We start from the raw sequence: 18,200 nt of genomic DNA, 5'->3' as shown, positions 1-18,200 counted from the left end.
CAGTACTTCTTGAGATTTCAATCAAAACCACAAATGTGGACCTCATGGTGGCGCTAAATGACAAAACTGTGGATCACCAAAGTCAGGAGGATTGGTCCTCTGTGGACCATGAATGTCTGTATCAGATTTTGCTCTGAGTCTAAAGCTCGGATCGGTCCTCACAAAGGTAGACGTACAGCAGAACACACACACGTCCAATAAGCAGGCTGACCTTTGTGCCGGTCGCCGAGAACAGAGCCCGACCTGCCTCCCTCGGCTCTCATGTCGCAGCCAATTACAGCTGCTTCCTCGCTCGTCTGACAGGATTCGAGCAGCCAATCAATGTCAGTCAGAAGGCGAGCGACAGCAGCTGTTGCTGTGGCAGCCAGCCATACGCCGCGCTGAGACGACACACTATAGGGAGATACATGAACACAGTTTATTATGAGGGTTGTCAGATGGTTTTATTTGCTCTCTCATACACACTATTTGTTTGATTGACAGCTCGTTCCCTGGCTCTGAGCGCGCTCCGTCTGTCTCAGCAGCAGGAGAGAATAAAAAGGTATTTCATTGTGATGGGCTTTATTGCTGGGAACTGTTATCCTGACCTGTCTGCACACTCACGTGAGAGTTACTCTCCAGAGCTCCTATAATGCCAGGAACTTACTTTGGTCTTTACATCCTCTCCAGTGTAAACATCCCATAATGCACTGAGCTATTGTTTTGCTGACATTTTTTGTGTTTTTTTTTACGAGCATAAATGCACGTGTACAGCAGAGTTAGATGCTACCAGATGCATTTTTCGCTTCGAACTCTCTGGGGCATGTGTTTCATTAACCTGTGCAACATTGTGGTGATAAAATAATGATTTTATCTGCAGCTCAGCAGCATGTTAATGCCTGCTGGTGAACAAAGCCACATTTCATACTCATTCATTCTCTCTCTCACTACATTAAAAACTACTTTTACTGTGTACAGTCCATTCAAAAAGTATTCAGACCCCTTCTCTTTTTTAACGTTTTGTTATGTTGAAGCTTTTTGCTAAAATAACAACCAAAGACAACCAATTCTAAGGCTTAGGGTTAGCTGTCAGTTCTTTAATGAAGTTAAATAAATAAATAAAGAATTCACAAATACATCCTGGTCAAGACGTAGAGGAGGAACCTTTCTACCAATAACAGAAGGAGCAGTGGTCGTCCTTGAGAACTGATGCCATGCACAGTTACACATTTTACTTACAGACAGATTAGACCTCCTGACTCTCAGCTAGGATTATCTGTGGAAACTGGTGTTTGAGAGACCAGATCTTGACCTCTACAGATGGCATCCAAGAAAACCACTGCTCACAAAACTGCAGATTAAACTTGAACACGATGAACGGTGTTAGCAGGTTAACTCTGTACAGTCACACTTTGACTTTCAGGATTTCTAGTTTAGAGATTGTGTTTATTTCTTTTGAATTTATGGGTTTATATAGAGTCTATCATCGACTCACTGTGTGCTGAGAATGACCTGGTTATATTTTTTTATCATTACAAAGATTTGAAAACATGATATCTACCATTCCTTCCCCCATTTTACTGTTGTTGTTTGTTGTTCAAAATGTCTTTGGAAAAGTTCATACTGTACATGAAAGTCTGTTTGTGTGTTTACAGCGTGATGAATTTATGGCTGGAAAATGCTGCAGGAGGGACAGAAATAACAAATGTATTTCACATCCAGATCAGCCACACACAGCTTTCATTCAGCTGTCAGAGACTCATATGTTACAGTCACAATATTAACAGTGAAGAAGAAGAAGGTCTCCACCTGGGACGCAAAGTCTGAAGGGGAAGTTTTGTTACTGTTTTAGGGCTGCAGATCACATCTGTGGAGCTGCACATAAACTTAGGGCTGTGCCATATCCTGTCGTTCACGATAATACCTTACCAATTTTTACACGAAATAAAAAGATCCATATCAGGATATAAATGAAATAGCAGCATGATGTAGTGTATAGACCTTATTTCAGACATTTAACCAAAAACACATTGACTCTGGGACAAGGGAACAGGAAAGTGCTAACATGCTAACATGCTAACTTACTTCCTGGTTTTAGGATCAGTCCTGCTCCACTCTATGGAAACTCGACCTCTGATGACAAATTGGTTCCTAAAAGAGGAGCTACCTCTGTTGTGTGGAAGTGGTCTGGCTTTAAGAGGTCAGGCCTCCAACAAGACACATTTTATACAAGGTTTGCAAGAAAACAGTCACAACTAAAGATCAACCAATTTGTTTCATCACCTGAAGCAAAACCAGACACAAGTATGATGAAACTCTGAGAAGCTGATTGAAGACCAGTGTCCATCTGTTGTAGCTGGTGATGTGTGGCCAAAAATTGTTTTTGAAAGTTTATTTTTTTCAAACAGTCCTGAATATTGTTACTACAAAGTTTCATGAAAATAAAATCCTGACATCTCTGCTCTACTGATATCAACGCTTTAACATAAAGGGCTCAGTTCTCTCTCCCGATGCTGCTGCTGAAGATCTATTTAGTCCAATTACAGTGATCTATCTGCCACACAGCAGCTGGTTACTACAGTGTTTGAAGGTCACTGAGAGAATGAGACAGGAAGAGGAGGATGAAGAACAGCTATACCAATGCTGCCTCACCTCACAAAGGAATGGTTTTGGGAAATGATGCTTGCTCTTTCTTGACGAGACTTAGACGAGAAGATCAATACAAGCTACAGACAGCAGCTGGTTAGCTTAGCTTAGCTTAGCTTAGAATAAAAAAACTCAGAAGTCATTAAAACCAGAGTTCATCTCTGATATCTCTGATATGTTTGGTGTTTGTTACAGTGACAACACTTCCTGCTCCAGAAGGAGAAGGGGATCATGGGTAATATACACAGTTGGACCGTGTTTCCTCTCAACAGATTGATAGTTTGTTTTCTGTTCATGAAAACCACTGAACAGCTCAGACTCCAGCTACAACAGAGTTAACTACGACTGGTGGCTGCAGGGGGCGCTGCTGCTCAGTGAAGTTACAGTCTGTTGCTTTAAAAGCAGCTCAGAAATAAATATTAACGTTTTAAAGGAGGGCCAGTAATTTCCTAAAACAGCTGCTCACTGTAGTTTTTAACAAACAGGAGGAAATGGTGCACTCATGTTTCAGTGGCAGATTAATCCACATTTGGTGCTCTAGTGCACATCTGTGGCATTTGAGGAATATGAAATCTTTTTGCCTGCACCCACGTTGAGTCCAGAATAACGGGGCTGGTGTAGATTAAAGTGATGTCAAACAGTCGTTTCTATATTTGCTTTAATTCAGCAGAGACGTGCTTCAGCAAATTTTGTCCAGAAAACAGCAGATGTGAGAGGTTTTTAGGAGAGCTGACAGGCGACCAGTGTTTCTGCTGTTACATAAGCACTTAAAACAGTGTTCGAATGTAAGTGTGTGAGGGTGTGTGTGTGTGTGTGGTGTCCCAGAAATGTGACAGGCAGTGAAGAAGACAGCCCCGCGGCTCTGTAAGACCTCTTGAAAGAACTTGAAGGAGTCTGAGAGATGCATCGCTCACTCTTATCTCGCCGTGCAGACGAAGCCTGTGGTGTTTCACGCTTTGAGTTCCCACCTCGTCGATGGTCCTACACCTGAGATATCTGCTGTGTGTGTGTGTGTGTGTGTGTTTTCGCCTCGTGTTTCATGTTGTTGGCTGTTTGCAGGTTTACATTTTGTGCTGCACATAAATAAATCACACAGAGCACCAGTTGGACAACTTTGAATTTTTAATCCAAGTTTTTTTCTCGACAAGTCTTTTGCATTATGTGTTTTAATCCCAAACATGCATCTGTTCCTGGTCAGACTGGCAGGGGTATTTACACTGAAACGTTTGATAGTATTTCTCAGAAACAGCTTCACTCCTTATATAGATGTTTGTCAGAATAACAGTCAGGTTATTCACAGAAGCAGCAGACTGTCATTTGAGGTAAAAGCTCAATGACAGTGAAGTGGAAGATCACTCAGACATTTTGTCTCTGGCAGCAGATTGACCGACCAACTGCTGGGCATTTTCATTAAAAGACAGAACATTACTTATTTTCTTTGTTTATAGGTCAGTCCTCAGTTAAGAAGGAACAGACCTCTTCCCTAAATAAAAGCACAGAGCAGCTAAGTATGGGCAGTTATTTTGGCATTTAATCTGCTGGAATAAAAACATGGATATATTCTATTGGTAGTTCTACCTGGAACATGAATCCTCCGACTCTTAACTCTCAGTCTAAGATTACACCAAGATTTGTGACTTGAGATTTGGTTTCCTCAGAGACAGATTCTCTGAGATGAGCTCTAACTTCCAGCCTTCTTCTTTTGCAGCAACAGTAACAGTTGTCTCAGGTTTATCTGATACATCCAGTCACCTACTTGTTCGGTTCCCCAGCAGAGAAGATCTCTGGGACTGCAGTCGACTGGTGAAGGTAAGTTTGGGTATCAGCATTGGTTGTTTTGGGCTGTTGAAGTAAAAATGTAGTTCACTCTCTCCAGTGTTTGGTGGCTGACCCCTGTAAGACTGCATCCTGAACTGGCTTGAGGCTCGCGTAGTAATCTGGAGCCGTTTACCACAGCAAATCAGGAAACAACACTGAAATAATTACACCTGATGCTCAAAACATAATCTCTAATCCAAGAGTCTCTCTGTGGCTCTCACTGTTCTTCAGTTACATAAAACCTGTGAGGAAAAATACTGGAACCAGTGGTTTAAAGGGCAAATACACCAACAGAAGAGTCTCCCTTCATTTTCAGCTGTGCACTAGAAAAGTCTTACAGATTTTTGTTTTAGATCCAGCTACACTTAAGAAGGCACCATATTACGCTGGCTTCACTTATTTACACTGAACCAATCACATACCCCCACCCCATGTGATTCTGTACAGCATGCTAATGTTCAGAGGCAGTGTCCGTCGGTGTCCATCAATGTTCCTGGTGTCTACCAATGCCCGTCAACATCTGTCAATGTCTGTGGGTGTCCGTTAGTGTCTGTCAATGCCTTTCAGTGTCCATCAATGTCTGTCTGTATCTGTCGATGTCCCTCAGTGTCCACAGGGGGAGATGTGACCCTCTGGACATGCTGCTGGCCAGACGTACCCAAAGGTCAGGTGTCTTTAACGGCAGCAGCTGAAAACAATCAGCTCAGTCTAGTTTGGTTTAAAGACTCCCATGATGCCTTGCTTTCATTGTCTGCTCTCGTCAACTAAAAACAAACTACAGTGCAGAAATGAGAGCTCACACCAGTCTCAGGAACTGTAATAACAACAAATATGTTAGCGCACTACATTTTAAAACCTCTCAACCCACAGTCTTTACACTCTCTGGACACAAAGAAAAATCAATCAGCGCCTCAGGGAATCGAACTGACGCAGCAGCTGAGCAGGTAAGAGTGGCATATGTACGTCTGTTTAAACCAACAACAGTAATGCGAGTGTCTGCATGTTCCTGTGCTTTGTGTGTGAAGACACATTGATTTTGTGCCACTCAGGGACGAGGCTCTCAGACAGCTCCAAAAACCAGAGTCTACATCAGTTCAATGCTCCAGCGGCAGAGTGAGAGAACCTCAGCGACGGTTTGGGCCTCACTGTGGTCACACTTCATTTATACCTCCCATACAGAGAGAGAGTCGGTGTTCAGCAGGGATCTACGTATGACTCAGACAGACTATTTCAAACTGAGACAGACGAGACACGCTTACACCGATCAGCCTCTACGCTCTTCAGATAAGAAGATATTGTCACACATACTGTATGTGCTCTGTCAGCATCAGGTGTTACTTTGTCAAAATGTGGAACGGCTTTGGAATAATTTGGCTTTGAAAGGAAGTTGCACATCGTTGCTTTCGACCCTGTCAGCCGGGACTAAAGTAACACATTGCTATGAACTTGAATTGTTTATATTAGTTTTGTTTTGTCTGACAATATCCTGATTAATGTGTAATTACAAACATACTGTAGCCTTTATCTTAAAGACAAATTACTCATTTTACATTAAAATTCATTTTTAAAACATAGTGTCTAACAATAAATGCACACTTTGATTTTTTTTCATACATAAGTAGATCAGCCTATCAACACTTTACATTTCCTTATATTCCTACTTCAATTATATGTTTGATAAATTGAATCCTCTTGTTTAATTGTGACATCACGTGTTGTTTGAACAGATCTGAGCCCAAAAACCTATTCAGTGCTATTCAGAGTCATTCTGCTGGTAAAAGCAGGTAGCCCTGATATAAGCTGCTGGTTTTACAGGGTGTCTTTGAGCCACAGCTTCCTGTTCCAGTTGTCAGTCGCTTTCTGTGCTGCCCAGAAATATCCAGATATGATCGTCCATTAGCTGGGTGAAGATAACTAGCTAAGACCAGCTTCATTCTAAATAATCTGTCAATAGATTGTGACTCTGACACATGAAACAATGAACATGACAATCTATTAAACAGCAGTGGACAGACAGGCTAAAAGAAGTCTATCTGTGTGTCCACCAGTGTGACACTGCAGCTGCAGGATCTCAGTCAAACCAACACTGACAGTCCGGTGATGAAGGCACAGCTCTCTCATTGAGGCTCATACAATATGAATCAGTCCTGTGTCTGCAGTACTACCCTGCAGGTAACAGACCAAGAGCCCACTGAGACTTTCAGGTAGTTCTGTAAAGTTCAGTCCCTAATCCACATCAGCTCTGACGATGACGACGCCAGTACACACAGACTGATGACTTACAACACTGTCCACCATTTAATATTTACCTCACTTAATTAGCTTGTTAACATTTATTAGTTCCTGTACTTATTTATTTATTCAATGCTGAATATTTTAAAATATCAATCTTATCTCATGACTGAGTAAGTTTCACATTAATCACAGACTGTATAAAAGCAGGAGGCAGATCAGGTTCACATGAGGACTGACTCCATCTCTAAAGAACCTGTAAAGGTTCTGTAGGTTCTGTCTCCTTAGTGTTTTACAAACTGGAACATTTTGTATGTACATCTATGAAAAGACAACACCGCTGCAGACACTTTTCAATTGTTTAACTACAGACATCACCATATATATCAGTACCAGACTCCATTGACAAAAACAGGGATTTAACCAGGAGCTGCTGGAATCCCACTGCCTCCATCTGTTAGTGTGTCTGTGTTACTGTGTGACTTTCAGTGGTGGAAGAAGTAATCAGATACTTTACTAAAGTAAAAGTACCACACAGTAACACAGACACACTAACAGATGGAGGCAGTGGTATTCCAGCAGCTCCTGGTTAAATCCCTGTTTTTGTCAATGGAGTCTGGTACTAATATATAGAGCTGTTTCTGGTTAAACTAAAGGATCTTCCTCTTTAATAAAAAGCTCTGTCTCTGTAGGAATCCTGTTGAGGAACTGTGCTGCACAAGGTTTAATTTCAGACACCAAAAGTCAAAAACACCTTCAAGAGATGGTCCAACAAACTGAAGATGACGTGACCCTGCTGACACGGCTGTGACGTGCCAGATGGCGGACACGACGATCTGTTTTAAGCCAATGTGTGCAGCCTCCTCTGCGTCCATGTCTCTGTCTATGTCCTGCTGGATCATTACCAACACTGTCCTCACTCAAAAAAAAAGAGGTTAATTACTCTCCTTCTTCAGTCACGTGTTTACACAAACATGGACACACACTCAGACTCCCACTGAGCCACCTGAAGGGCACTGTCTAATACAGAGTTTGATTGGCAGGTGGTATTTGGAGCGGGTGAGCCGGGGGGAGGGGCTGCAGCCAATATTCAAGAGGAAAAACACTGCAGTAACACACAGACACACACTGCTGCATGTACACACTCAGACACATGACCACAGGGAGGAGGTTCAGATGAATATATCTTCTGACTTCAGCCTCAGGTTCATGATTTTTTCTCTTTTTTTCTGAATCTGAAACATGTTGTTTGAGCAAAAACAGAACGAAACGTCATTCAGCCCTGTCTCCTAGAAATCAACCACATCATGTTCTCTATTAACATAATGAGACAATGTTGTTAATTTATATATAAATATATATAATATGTATTATAATTTTTATATACTATATATATATATATATAATATATTTATATATTTATAGTCACAAATACCTTGATTCTGAACGCATCAGTAAAATGTTCACAGACGTGTTTGTTTTCTGCCCAGATGTCAGATCTTACAGGATAAGATCCACCTACAGTGGCTCCAAACTAAACTTGTTTTAAGACCAAGTTTAGAATAGCAGATCATTTTCCTGCTTTGGGTCTCACACAGTTATTTAAAGACTTTCTGTGAACTCACCGAAACATGACCAGGAGTCACAAACCGAACCAGAATTACCACCTCATAGTTGTTATGTCTCAGGCAACCAGTCAAGTTACAGACAAAAACATGTTTGCGAGGTCACTGTGACCTTGACTTTTGACCATCAAAATATAATCAGTTTATCTTCAAGTCCAAGTGAACGTTTGAAGAAATTCCCTCGAGGTGTTTCTGAGATATCGTGTTCACCAGAATGTGTCTCCAGTGAAACCACTGGTTTTATCTTTAACAATATTTCAGAGTGGAAGGAGTAAAGGTTCAAAGCAGTTACTTTCCACCACTGGAAACAAGCTCCAGTTTGTGAAGTTTCCATATCCAGATGTGCTACATGAACTCCAGGCCAGGGTTTTCCACAAGTACATGGTTTTTATCAGGAGCTGTATTATCCTCAGATGTCACCTCCGCTCTACAACAAACATTAACATGAGTAGAACTGGTAAAAACACGGAATAAAGTCATTTCACTTCCAAAATCAGTGTTTTTCTGGGGGACACAGGACGTCAGTGAGGGGCTGCAGGCTGTTGACTGAGCTGTCGCTAACGTTAGCTCAGCCCGTTTTTAGGTGAGGATTTGTTCAGTGTCAGTCATTCAGGAGGATTTTACTGCGAGCTGAATTCTCCACAGACGTCTCCTTCACTGCAAAACAAACAGACCGAGTCATTCAGATCAGTGAAAACACTGAATAAAGCAGTTCCATGTTAAAAACCAGTGTTTCTCTGTGACGTTCTTGGGCAGACACCGGACGTCCAGATTGTTTCTCTGATTACTCAAGATCCAGACGTCTACTGACAAAAATCATTAATCCAGTTTAAGATTAGAGCTATAAGATTATAAAAACTACAGTGATCGGAAACAGTAAGAGAGTAGGGCGAGTACACTGAATTATCAGAGCTAACAGTATAAGTTCTCCTAGAAGATTCATGAACAGGCATCTCCTCTCTGTCTTTGTTGAAGAGGATCCTCTCGGTCCACCACTTTACATTCATAAGCCCCAGACTGGATACATCAGAGTTTTCAGTTGTGATTACAACTTTGCTGTTGACTGACTATAAGTAACCTGTAACTCCAGATTACTCCAGAACAGAAACAAGAAAACAATGAAAACACAGTAAATGACGGATGGAGGGGTACAGTGTATTTGGCAGTAAAAAGGAAAGAAATGGAGGTAAAGAAGCAGTCAACTGTGACGGCAGATACAGTGAGAGGAGAAAAGATGACTCTGTGGAGGTGCTGCAAGTCTGGCAGGAACTAATTCTGCTTAATCTGTCTCACCCACTGCTGAAGGAAACAAACTGCCTAAAGGGCTTAGAAAGCAAAGACAGAGGGAGAGGAGGAAAGAGGAAGAGACAGATGAAGACCTAGATCAAAGAGGAGGCAGAGAGGTAGAGTTAAGAGGGATATAAAGGTGAAAAAGAGAGACAAAGGGCGAGAGAGGTGACTGAGAGAGGAGGGAGGTGAGGATGGAGAGAGGGATGGATGGAGGGAGGAGGAGGGACAGACTGCTGAGAGGAAGAGAGAGGTTTAAAGCACATTAACTGTTCAGTTTTCATGACAAGCATGAAAGTCTTAAAACTCTCCCTTCTGTCACTGTGTTTGTCTTAGAGAGTGGACAAGAAGTAGTAGATTTTTCATTAGATTAAGATCTAATGACTGTGTGTAAATGCAAGGACAGAGCTTTTGAGTTTCCTTTAAGACGTTTACTGTAAGACTCTAAAGTTCTCATCAGTCAAGTTACAAAGCTAAACATCTATGTCTGTTGTGCGGTAGCAGGGTTCTCTGTAAGTGTTGGCATTTTCAGTCGACTACTTTCTCACTGTTTGAAGTCACGTCACCTAAAAACAAGCTGAGCTAACATTAGCTGCAGCTAACCTAACAGCCTCCAGCCCCTTATGGACGTCGTGTGTCCACTCAAGAGCACTGGAAAAACACTGATTTTTAACATGACTCTGCTTTATTCAGTGTTTTTTTCCTCAGAGGATGAAACCCCTGAGGATAATTCAGCTCCCTGTAAAAACCTCCTAAACCATCGACACTGAAGGAATCTTAACCCAGCAATGAAATGCAGTGAGTTGTTTAACAATGAAATCAAGTCTGTAACCCAGCTGGACGTCGTATGCACTTGTGCAAAAAGATTCTTCCTCTTTAATAAAAAGCTCTGTCTCTGTAGGAATCCTATCATCATGTTGTCAGACACTGAGAAGAACAATCTGAGTCTGTCAGTGATTAAAACAAGAACTTCAGTGGACATACTTTGACATGGACAACTGTCCATTGGATTACATTGCAGCAGTTGTTTGCAGTGGTCAGGAAGATCAATACAGCATGGACTCCAAAGATTTTTGTCCTTATTAACCCTTTACACCCGAAAACATATGAAAATCAAAAGAAGCCGCCGTCTGAGCAGTTTTTCACTGTTGTATAAGACTGGTTCCACCCGCCCTACTTCTAAAATGCGAGTTCAGATTATTAAAGCCCTAAACTGTGTCCAGAGCCTGTCAGTGGTGTCTTTATCTCTGATGGAAAAAGACTCCGGAGCGACACACAACAGGCCATGTTTGATCTATTTAACCTTTTTCTGCCTTTGTTGTTTGTTTGATGTCATTTCTTGTCTGTTATTGATTCATCTGTTCCTTAATCATTTCATCATCTAATCACTTTATATAAAACCGCCCGGCCTCCAGTGGGGGGGCTTCAGAGAGAGTTATCAGTCTGGTCGAGCCGTCTGTTGGTCCGACACCATCCACACTCAGGTCAAGTCAGTTTTACTTATGCAACACATAATCACAAATTAGCCTCAGGTCAGTAATCAGTACGACATAGAAAACATACAACCCCCCCTTTACACATCATATAGACAGAAGTGTCTCACTAATTCAAATCTCAATTGTTGTATTGGCCCAAATACACAAGGCTTGAATAAGTGGTAGTAGTCTTATATTTGAGGACAACTGTGTTCAAGACATCACATTCTTTTTGAATGGAGAGTACCAAGTCTTCTACATAGGGTGTTGGATTCTGGGTTGTTTGTAACCTTAAAGGATAAGTCAGATATTTTTGATCCTGGGCCTTATTTTCACACATTTCTGGGTGTTTGATAGATGAAAATCTTTGGAATCGGTTCAAAGTCCGTCCACTAAAGTTCTTGTTTTTGTCTCTGACAGACTCAGATTGCTCTTCTCAGTGTCTGACAACATGATGATAGGATTCCTACAGAGACAGAGCTTTTTATTAAAGAAGAAGATCCAGAAACATCTCTATGTATCACTACCAGACTCCATTGACAAAAACAGGGATTTTGCTGGAATACCACTGCCTCCATTTGTTAGTTAGTGTCATTGTGTGACTTTCAGTGGTGGAAAAAGTATTCAGATACTTTACCGAAGTAAAAGTACCACATGATAAAGCTGCTGAAACTTCTAATAACAATCTGAGCCTGTCAGTGACAAAAACTAGCACATGTACTCTTGACAGTAGCTGTTTGCTGTGGCCTAGTATAAGAGTTCTTGATCAATACTTCACAGATTCCAAAGATTTTTGTCCCTGTCAATCATTTACACCCAAAAACATGGAAAATAAGGTCCAGAGATACCAGTATTATCCTTTAAAGCACACTACAGTAAATGCAACAGATAAAGAAAATCAAAATCAAAGGTGTGCATGAAAAAAATCAATTTCTGTGATTCACCTGTTCCACCAGCATCCTCCTACTACAAACCACAACAATGAACAAAGGACTCCAACTGTCTCCACCAACTGTCTCCACCCGTCTTTAAGGGCTCTGCATGTGCATCTCACAACCCTTTTGGTTCAGGATTTCCACCTGGTCTTATGACTCCACCACAGCAGATGGTTGAACTGTCTGTTCCCGTAATGTGTTCATGTGCTGTTGAGGACACCACTCGAATCTGAATGTAGTCAACTGCATCTGGAAACTGTCTATAGTAAAAAAGTCAGTCTGGCTTCTATCTGTTTGCTGATCACTCAGGAGTGTAATATATTTGGTCATATATTTGGTACTTGGCTCTCAGTGCCTGAGACAGCACTTGTGAGGAGGAGGCCTACGATATGCCAGCTGATGGTCCCAGTGTGTGGTAGAAATAGCAGGGTGGAAAGGAGCTTTGTTACTGCAGAGATGGCATGGCTTCTTGTTCTTTGTTTTTGGTTCCAAATCATCCTCCAGTTTGTCCAGTAACTGAGAAGTGATAGGCTTTCCGGTTGTGCCATTCTTCAAACGTTAACCATTAAACTTTAAGCACTGAATTGTAGTAAATATCTCTAGTGGTTTTGCTTACTCACAGAGGTGCCTCCTATCACTGCTGAGATGCCACACCTTATAGAGGTCATTTTGGTTAAAAGGTAAAAGGCTTAATTTAGTTGAATTCTGGCCACAAAACCTGGTATAAACATTTAAGTCTTGTGCAGGCTGTAATCCTTTGGAAGAATGGCCTTGCTCTGTGCAGAATGAGCTTTGTGGTTCTCTCTGTCCAACTAACCCCCCCAATCTTCCCCTGACTCACGCAGCCAGCAGGTATGAGTCAGTCGGCCACATGTGGCAACACCTCACTCATGGTAACAGCGACCTTGTACAACCTGTGGTCCTTAGAGAGCTGCCCTGCTTCCCCTGAGGGCAAGACAGATAAAGTTAAACACCATGAGTTCACATTGGCATTCAGCATCTTCACTCTCTTCTAAGTTATCTATTCTGGTTCTAATCTTTCAGAATTTTGTAGCTTTGAGCAATTCCAGCTTCTCTTTAACAGAGCTGAGAAAAAATACCCTGGTCTGTTTTCAGTGTTAAAGTTGGACGATTGATAAGTTTGTGTCCAAAGGTAAAAGAAGATGAGTTCAAAAATGGACAACATCAGCAACCCATCCAACACCCACCCTGTTCACCTGATGTGGACCCTCAGACTACTGACTCTTCTCCAAGATGAAGAAGGAGCTCAGTGGTTGCCATTTTGACAGTGATGCTGAAGCCATTGTTGCTGTTGGACCATTTGGACTGAGCTGACTTTCAGCGTTCAATGATTAGAAATAGAAAAACCACAAAAATTAACAACTTCAAACTTTCTGCAGAATCAGAGTTGAACTGTGTGAGCAGATGACCAGAGCTGTTGAACCCATCTACCTTAGGACAGCAACTCATCAATCACCCCTTATAGATGTGTAAAGATATATTGCTCCCTTTCTTTTCTAGATTTTTCTCCATCTTTTTCTGTGCATTTCCAAACAAGCTGCACTGCTCATGATCACAATGGAAACTAGCCATGCAAATTATCTGTACAAACTAAGATGCACTGCCAGGTATGCAGCCAGTTAGCGTGCTACTAATGTTAGCTAAATATGCTGTTAAAAAGAGTAACTTCCTCTGGCACATGCATATGGTCTGTCTGAAATGAACAGCAAAAGTAAACATTTTCAAAGTACTAAAGATCAATTCTGGACCCAAAAAATTGGAAGGAGTTAAATCAGAGAACGTTCGGTCCACTTCTTTAGCAGAGTAAAGTGGTGGGACCTTGTGGAGGTGTAATGCTAAACCTCATAGACAATGGACTGAGCCGTTCTTCACTGGATGTGACTGAAAGAGAAGAGTTCTTCCTTCCTGTTTCTCTCCAACCCTTACCATTTTTCACTACATTCTGATAACTTGTGGGGGATATTTCAGTCAGCTGATAGTAAGGAGATTTATAGTTGTTCCACTATCTGAGCGTTCACACTGTGAGCAACACAACCAGCACAAATCATTGATGCAGAGCAAAACATCCAGAGAAACTTTTTGTTGGTGTGAGCATTTTCAACGAGCTTAGAGGTTGAGAAGTCAGCGCATTAATCAACTTAGATATTCTGCCCCTTCATATGGAAACTGATGTGACTGTGAGTAACTTCTGTCTGGTAGTTAAGGAAAACAGCATTAGGAGACTACAGACTTTCTTTTCCTGTAACATCCCCAGCAGGTTCTGACCATAATGAGATTAAGGAGCAGTGCCTGAACTGAAAGAACAGAAAAAACACACTCTAAAGAGGAAGGACCCTTATATAAGACTATATCTTTTTCTCTGAAACTAAGCTTTAAAAAAGTGATGGCGTTCTTTAATTTCCAGACATTACTTCACTACGACAGACATTCTTTTTGAATGGAACAAGTGCCAGTGTAACTGAAGTTTTGAAGTGTTGCATCAAGTGTTTTCAGTCTGTTTACAGAGACTTTTTCAGATTTAATCAGCTGGAAAATGTTTAAGGTTGGTTCAGTTTAACCTGCAGAAGTTTCAGAAGCTGCTGTAACATGTTCTTGGGTAACAGTGTTATTTTGTTATTTGGTGTTATTTTAGGACACAGCGCTCACTTCATCAGTTAGTATACACTTTTCTCATTTCTAATTTCTAAATATTTATATTAATATGTTCTTTTTGTGATGATAATTCTCCAGAAATGATGTGCATATGCACAGTTGCCAACGCAAACACCACGAGTGTGACACAGGCCCAGATGCTGATCGTGTGACGTAACGCAGAATACTAACTGATCAAAGTTACTGTTTGCAACTGCCACATGTGCCAAGCTCAGTTTGTTCACAACAGGAGCAGTCTGAGCTACTTTCAGGCTTTCATGGCTGACTGAGGAAATTCAAAGATTTAGCTGAAAACTTTCAGAAGATTATTTTGTCCTTCAAGAAAAAAAATCTGAGTTATGAAATTATTTTAACAATGTTTGCTGTGTTAAATGTCAACATTCTGAAAATACTGAGGTTTCAAAAAGTAAAGGTGTAAAAATTACACATATAAAGAGATACCATTTTAATTAAACTGTAATGAAGAATAGGTAATACAATAAAGTGAGTTTTGATTCAGATTTTATATAATATGTAAGAATTTCAAGTGAAATCAAGAAGAAAGGCAGCAATCATAACCACTGTGTGTATTTACTGTAAGATAACTACTGTGCAAGTCTCCAGTTTTAAACAATAAACACAAACCCTCATGACTGACAGCACAGACATTAAGTCAGTCTGGAGAAATCTACTGACTGAAACTCCTCATTAAACATTTTTCTGCCTTTCACATCTTATTTATTTTTTTACCTCTTGACTGGCCTTGTGTCAGTGGTTCTCATTTATGATCTCTACAACTATCAGGTTTAACTGTTAATAGGAAATCAGCTTTACTTTTTTCCATTCATGTTATGCAGCTCAGAACAATTCATGTGGCCATGAGGAAAATGCTAAAATATCAAGTGAAGTTACATGGTAAAAACTTTCAGTGAGACTTTCTTGAGCTTAGTTGTGGGTGAGTATTGATGGAGGGCAGCCCATACTCTGATACATTTGTCCTTTGGTATTTCTATTAGCCTCCAAATTCCCCTGAGGCTTTGCTTTACCAGTCAGTCATTACAACCATGATCCTTTATTTAATCCCTCTACACGATTTAAAACAGCGATGAATAGAAATGGATCGATTACAAAGCTTCTCATTAAGGAGGGATCAGGAGTCAAATGGATGATGGTTCTTTTACTGCTTCTTTTTACTGCTGTTTACTGCAACCCAACAATGTCCTGAGTACAAGAAGTCTGAGTAATACAAAGATTTTAAATGAAAATACTGTACACTGCTTCTCTGGGACGGGGGTATACATGGTACCAAGAGTTTTTAAAAGTATTGAATGAGATATTTTAGAACCAGAAGGGCTTAAGGAGGATTTGTGAGCTTTCCCACTGACTCACTGTTAAAGTCTTCAAAGCTCAATTGAGTAATTGAATTGTGTATTAAAAAGCAAAAGGAGCCAGCAGATGGAGTTTGAACTAATCCATTATGTAATCTTTTATTTATCCTGAGGGATTGTCTAACCTGATTACTATCATCATCCTGCTCAGTGTTTCACTCTCCAGGACGGGTCGGCGGTCAGGTTCAGCCATGGCTCAGTTTATATCCATGCAGCGGTGTGGTACAGTGACTTACCATCAGGAAGTGTCGAGACGGGCCAGCCAGGCTGGGACTAGCTGGTTACTAGAACTAGAAGCAAAACATTGGTGTTGCCTTCCACAACTGGAGATGGCTCTTGGCGAGTAAAGGAGTGAAGTTTGATGTTGAACTCACAGTATTTCTTCTAGAGTAGAAAGTAAACTGCCGTTTAAGGTCTTTACACACTGGGGGCATTTTTTCTTGCAATTAATTTGCACATCAATGTATATTTTCAAACTGTTGTTTTTGTCATGAGTACTTTAACACAGAGCGTGGATATTACAGAGGAAAAAAGCCACCTGGTTTTATATGGAAGGAGGTAGTTTTTTCCAAACTTTAGCACTGTGAATAGACACTAACCACTCAGACTCACAGAGGCTGCTCTGGGTCAAAGGATCCCTGTAGTTGGTCCTCAGCCTCCTCAGATGCAGCGCTAGCCTCTCCAGCAAGACCTCAAACTACCAACATCCTAAAATACGTCCAGAACCGGCAGTGGTGGAGCTTCAGCTCCTGAGTATTCGAATTGTCCTGTTGTCTATTCGTGCCACCTCTGGTTTGTAAAGGCCTTAATGCTTCCGTTGGCTACGTCACAATAGCAACCTACAAATTCTTCTGACCTGCCAGAACCAATCGTCCAACATCATCTGTCCATGTAAAACATCTAATTCACTCCCGTGTCCCACATGTAACTGTTTATTCCCTACTACCTCCATAAATGTGGGTAAAAATAGGGTAGGTCATTCTGTCAGACAGGAAATAAATGTGTCCTGTCTACATATTTTCATGTTTTCAGGATTGTTTGATTTTTGTCCCACATCACTTAAATTATAATCATATTACAAGGGATCTTTTGGCCCCGTATGAACAGCTGGAGTGATAACAACCACCACAAACTGCACATATGTCTGAGTGAAAAAAACCAAAATCTTTTGTCAGCAAACAGTGGTACTGTTATAGATGTACTTTTATTTAACTGTAATTTAACCAGGAAATATAAACATGTTATTTTCCACTTTTTTTGCAATCCAGTTTTGTATTAGTCTTCTCATCTTGAGCACAGCATGACAATAACTTTGTCAAAACAAGCAAACAGAGATGAGTCACATCATTGCATCATGAGTCTATGATGCAGAACTAATGACAGATCAGAGCTGTAATCTGTGGACACAGTCGGACAACAGTCACACTTCAGAGATGCAGGTGAACTGGACAAGAAGACTTCAGAATAATGTATATGAGCTGTGAGACAGATGTGTGTTAGCTGTGAGCTGTTATTGGTCCTGCAGGGAAGTGAGGGCGGCTGAGTCTTGCAAAACACTCAAACAAATGTGTACAGTATGTTCATATAGTTATTACATAAGAGTAACAGTACAACAGAAGGATTTCTGCATCACAGCCTTGCAACATGTTTATCTCTCTGTGTGTGTGTGTGTGTGTGTGTGTGTGTCAGGGTACGTCCAAATGCTTTATTTTGAAAGTCTGTTCGGGGGGCTGAAATGTTGTTCGACTCGTACTTCCTTGTTCCCTCTCCTGGTGAGAGCTCTGGTGTGTTGTAATGACTCTGGGATTCAGAGAAACACTCAACTTCTTATTTTCTGCCTCAGCTGAAGACTCAGATGTTGATTAAAATGATGCAGAGAGTCCCTGCAGGTCAAACCACTTCACTCTCACTTCAGCACTTCAAAGAGTCCAGTTTCTATCCCGCTGAATCCAGAATCCATAAAGCAGCAGTCTGTAGCATTAGTGGATTGATTAATCAAAATTTAAAAAGGAGTTTGGTGATGCGATACTTTAAAACACAGCATCATGCTTTTCATTTTCATTTTCCAGCTAAATCAACCTGACCTCCTGCCACAGTGGCCCTCACATTTGCCTGTCTCTTACTAAATTTGCATTAAATTAAAACCCACATTACAGATTAAAC

The 18,200-nt window shown here is 41.0% G+C and overlaps 1 long non-coding RNA gene across 1 annotated transcript in view; it reads right to left on the bottom strand.

Annotated features, from left to right (window-relative positions):
• The window catches only part of LOC108879764 (uncharacterized), a 33,697-nt gene that overhangs the window by 1,436 nt on the left and 14,061 nt on the right, over nt 1-18,200 (bottom strand). Inside the window, exon 2 of the long non-coding RNA XR_001960390.2 lies at nt 212-393. This is a non-coding gene — a long non-coding RNA (uncharacterized LOC108879764). The remainder of the gene's footprint in view (nt 1-211; nt 394-18,200) is intronic.

This window comes from Lates calcarifer, unplaced genomic scaffold (genome assembly GCF_001640805.2).
Source record: "Lates calcarifer isolate ASB-BC8 unplaced genomic scaffold, TLL_Latcal_v3 _unitig_729_quiver_737, whole genome shotgun sequence".
NCBI classification, from domain to species: Eukaryota; Metazoa; Chordata; class Actinopteri; family Centropomidae; genus Lates; species Lates calcarifer.
This window is presented reverse-complemented; position numbering and strand designations above follow the sequence as displayed.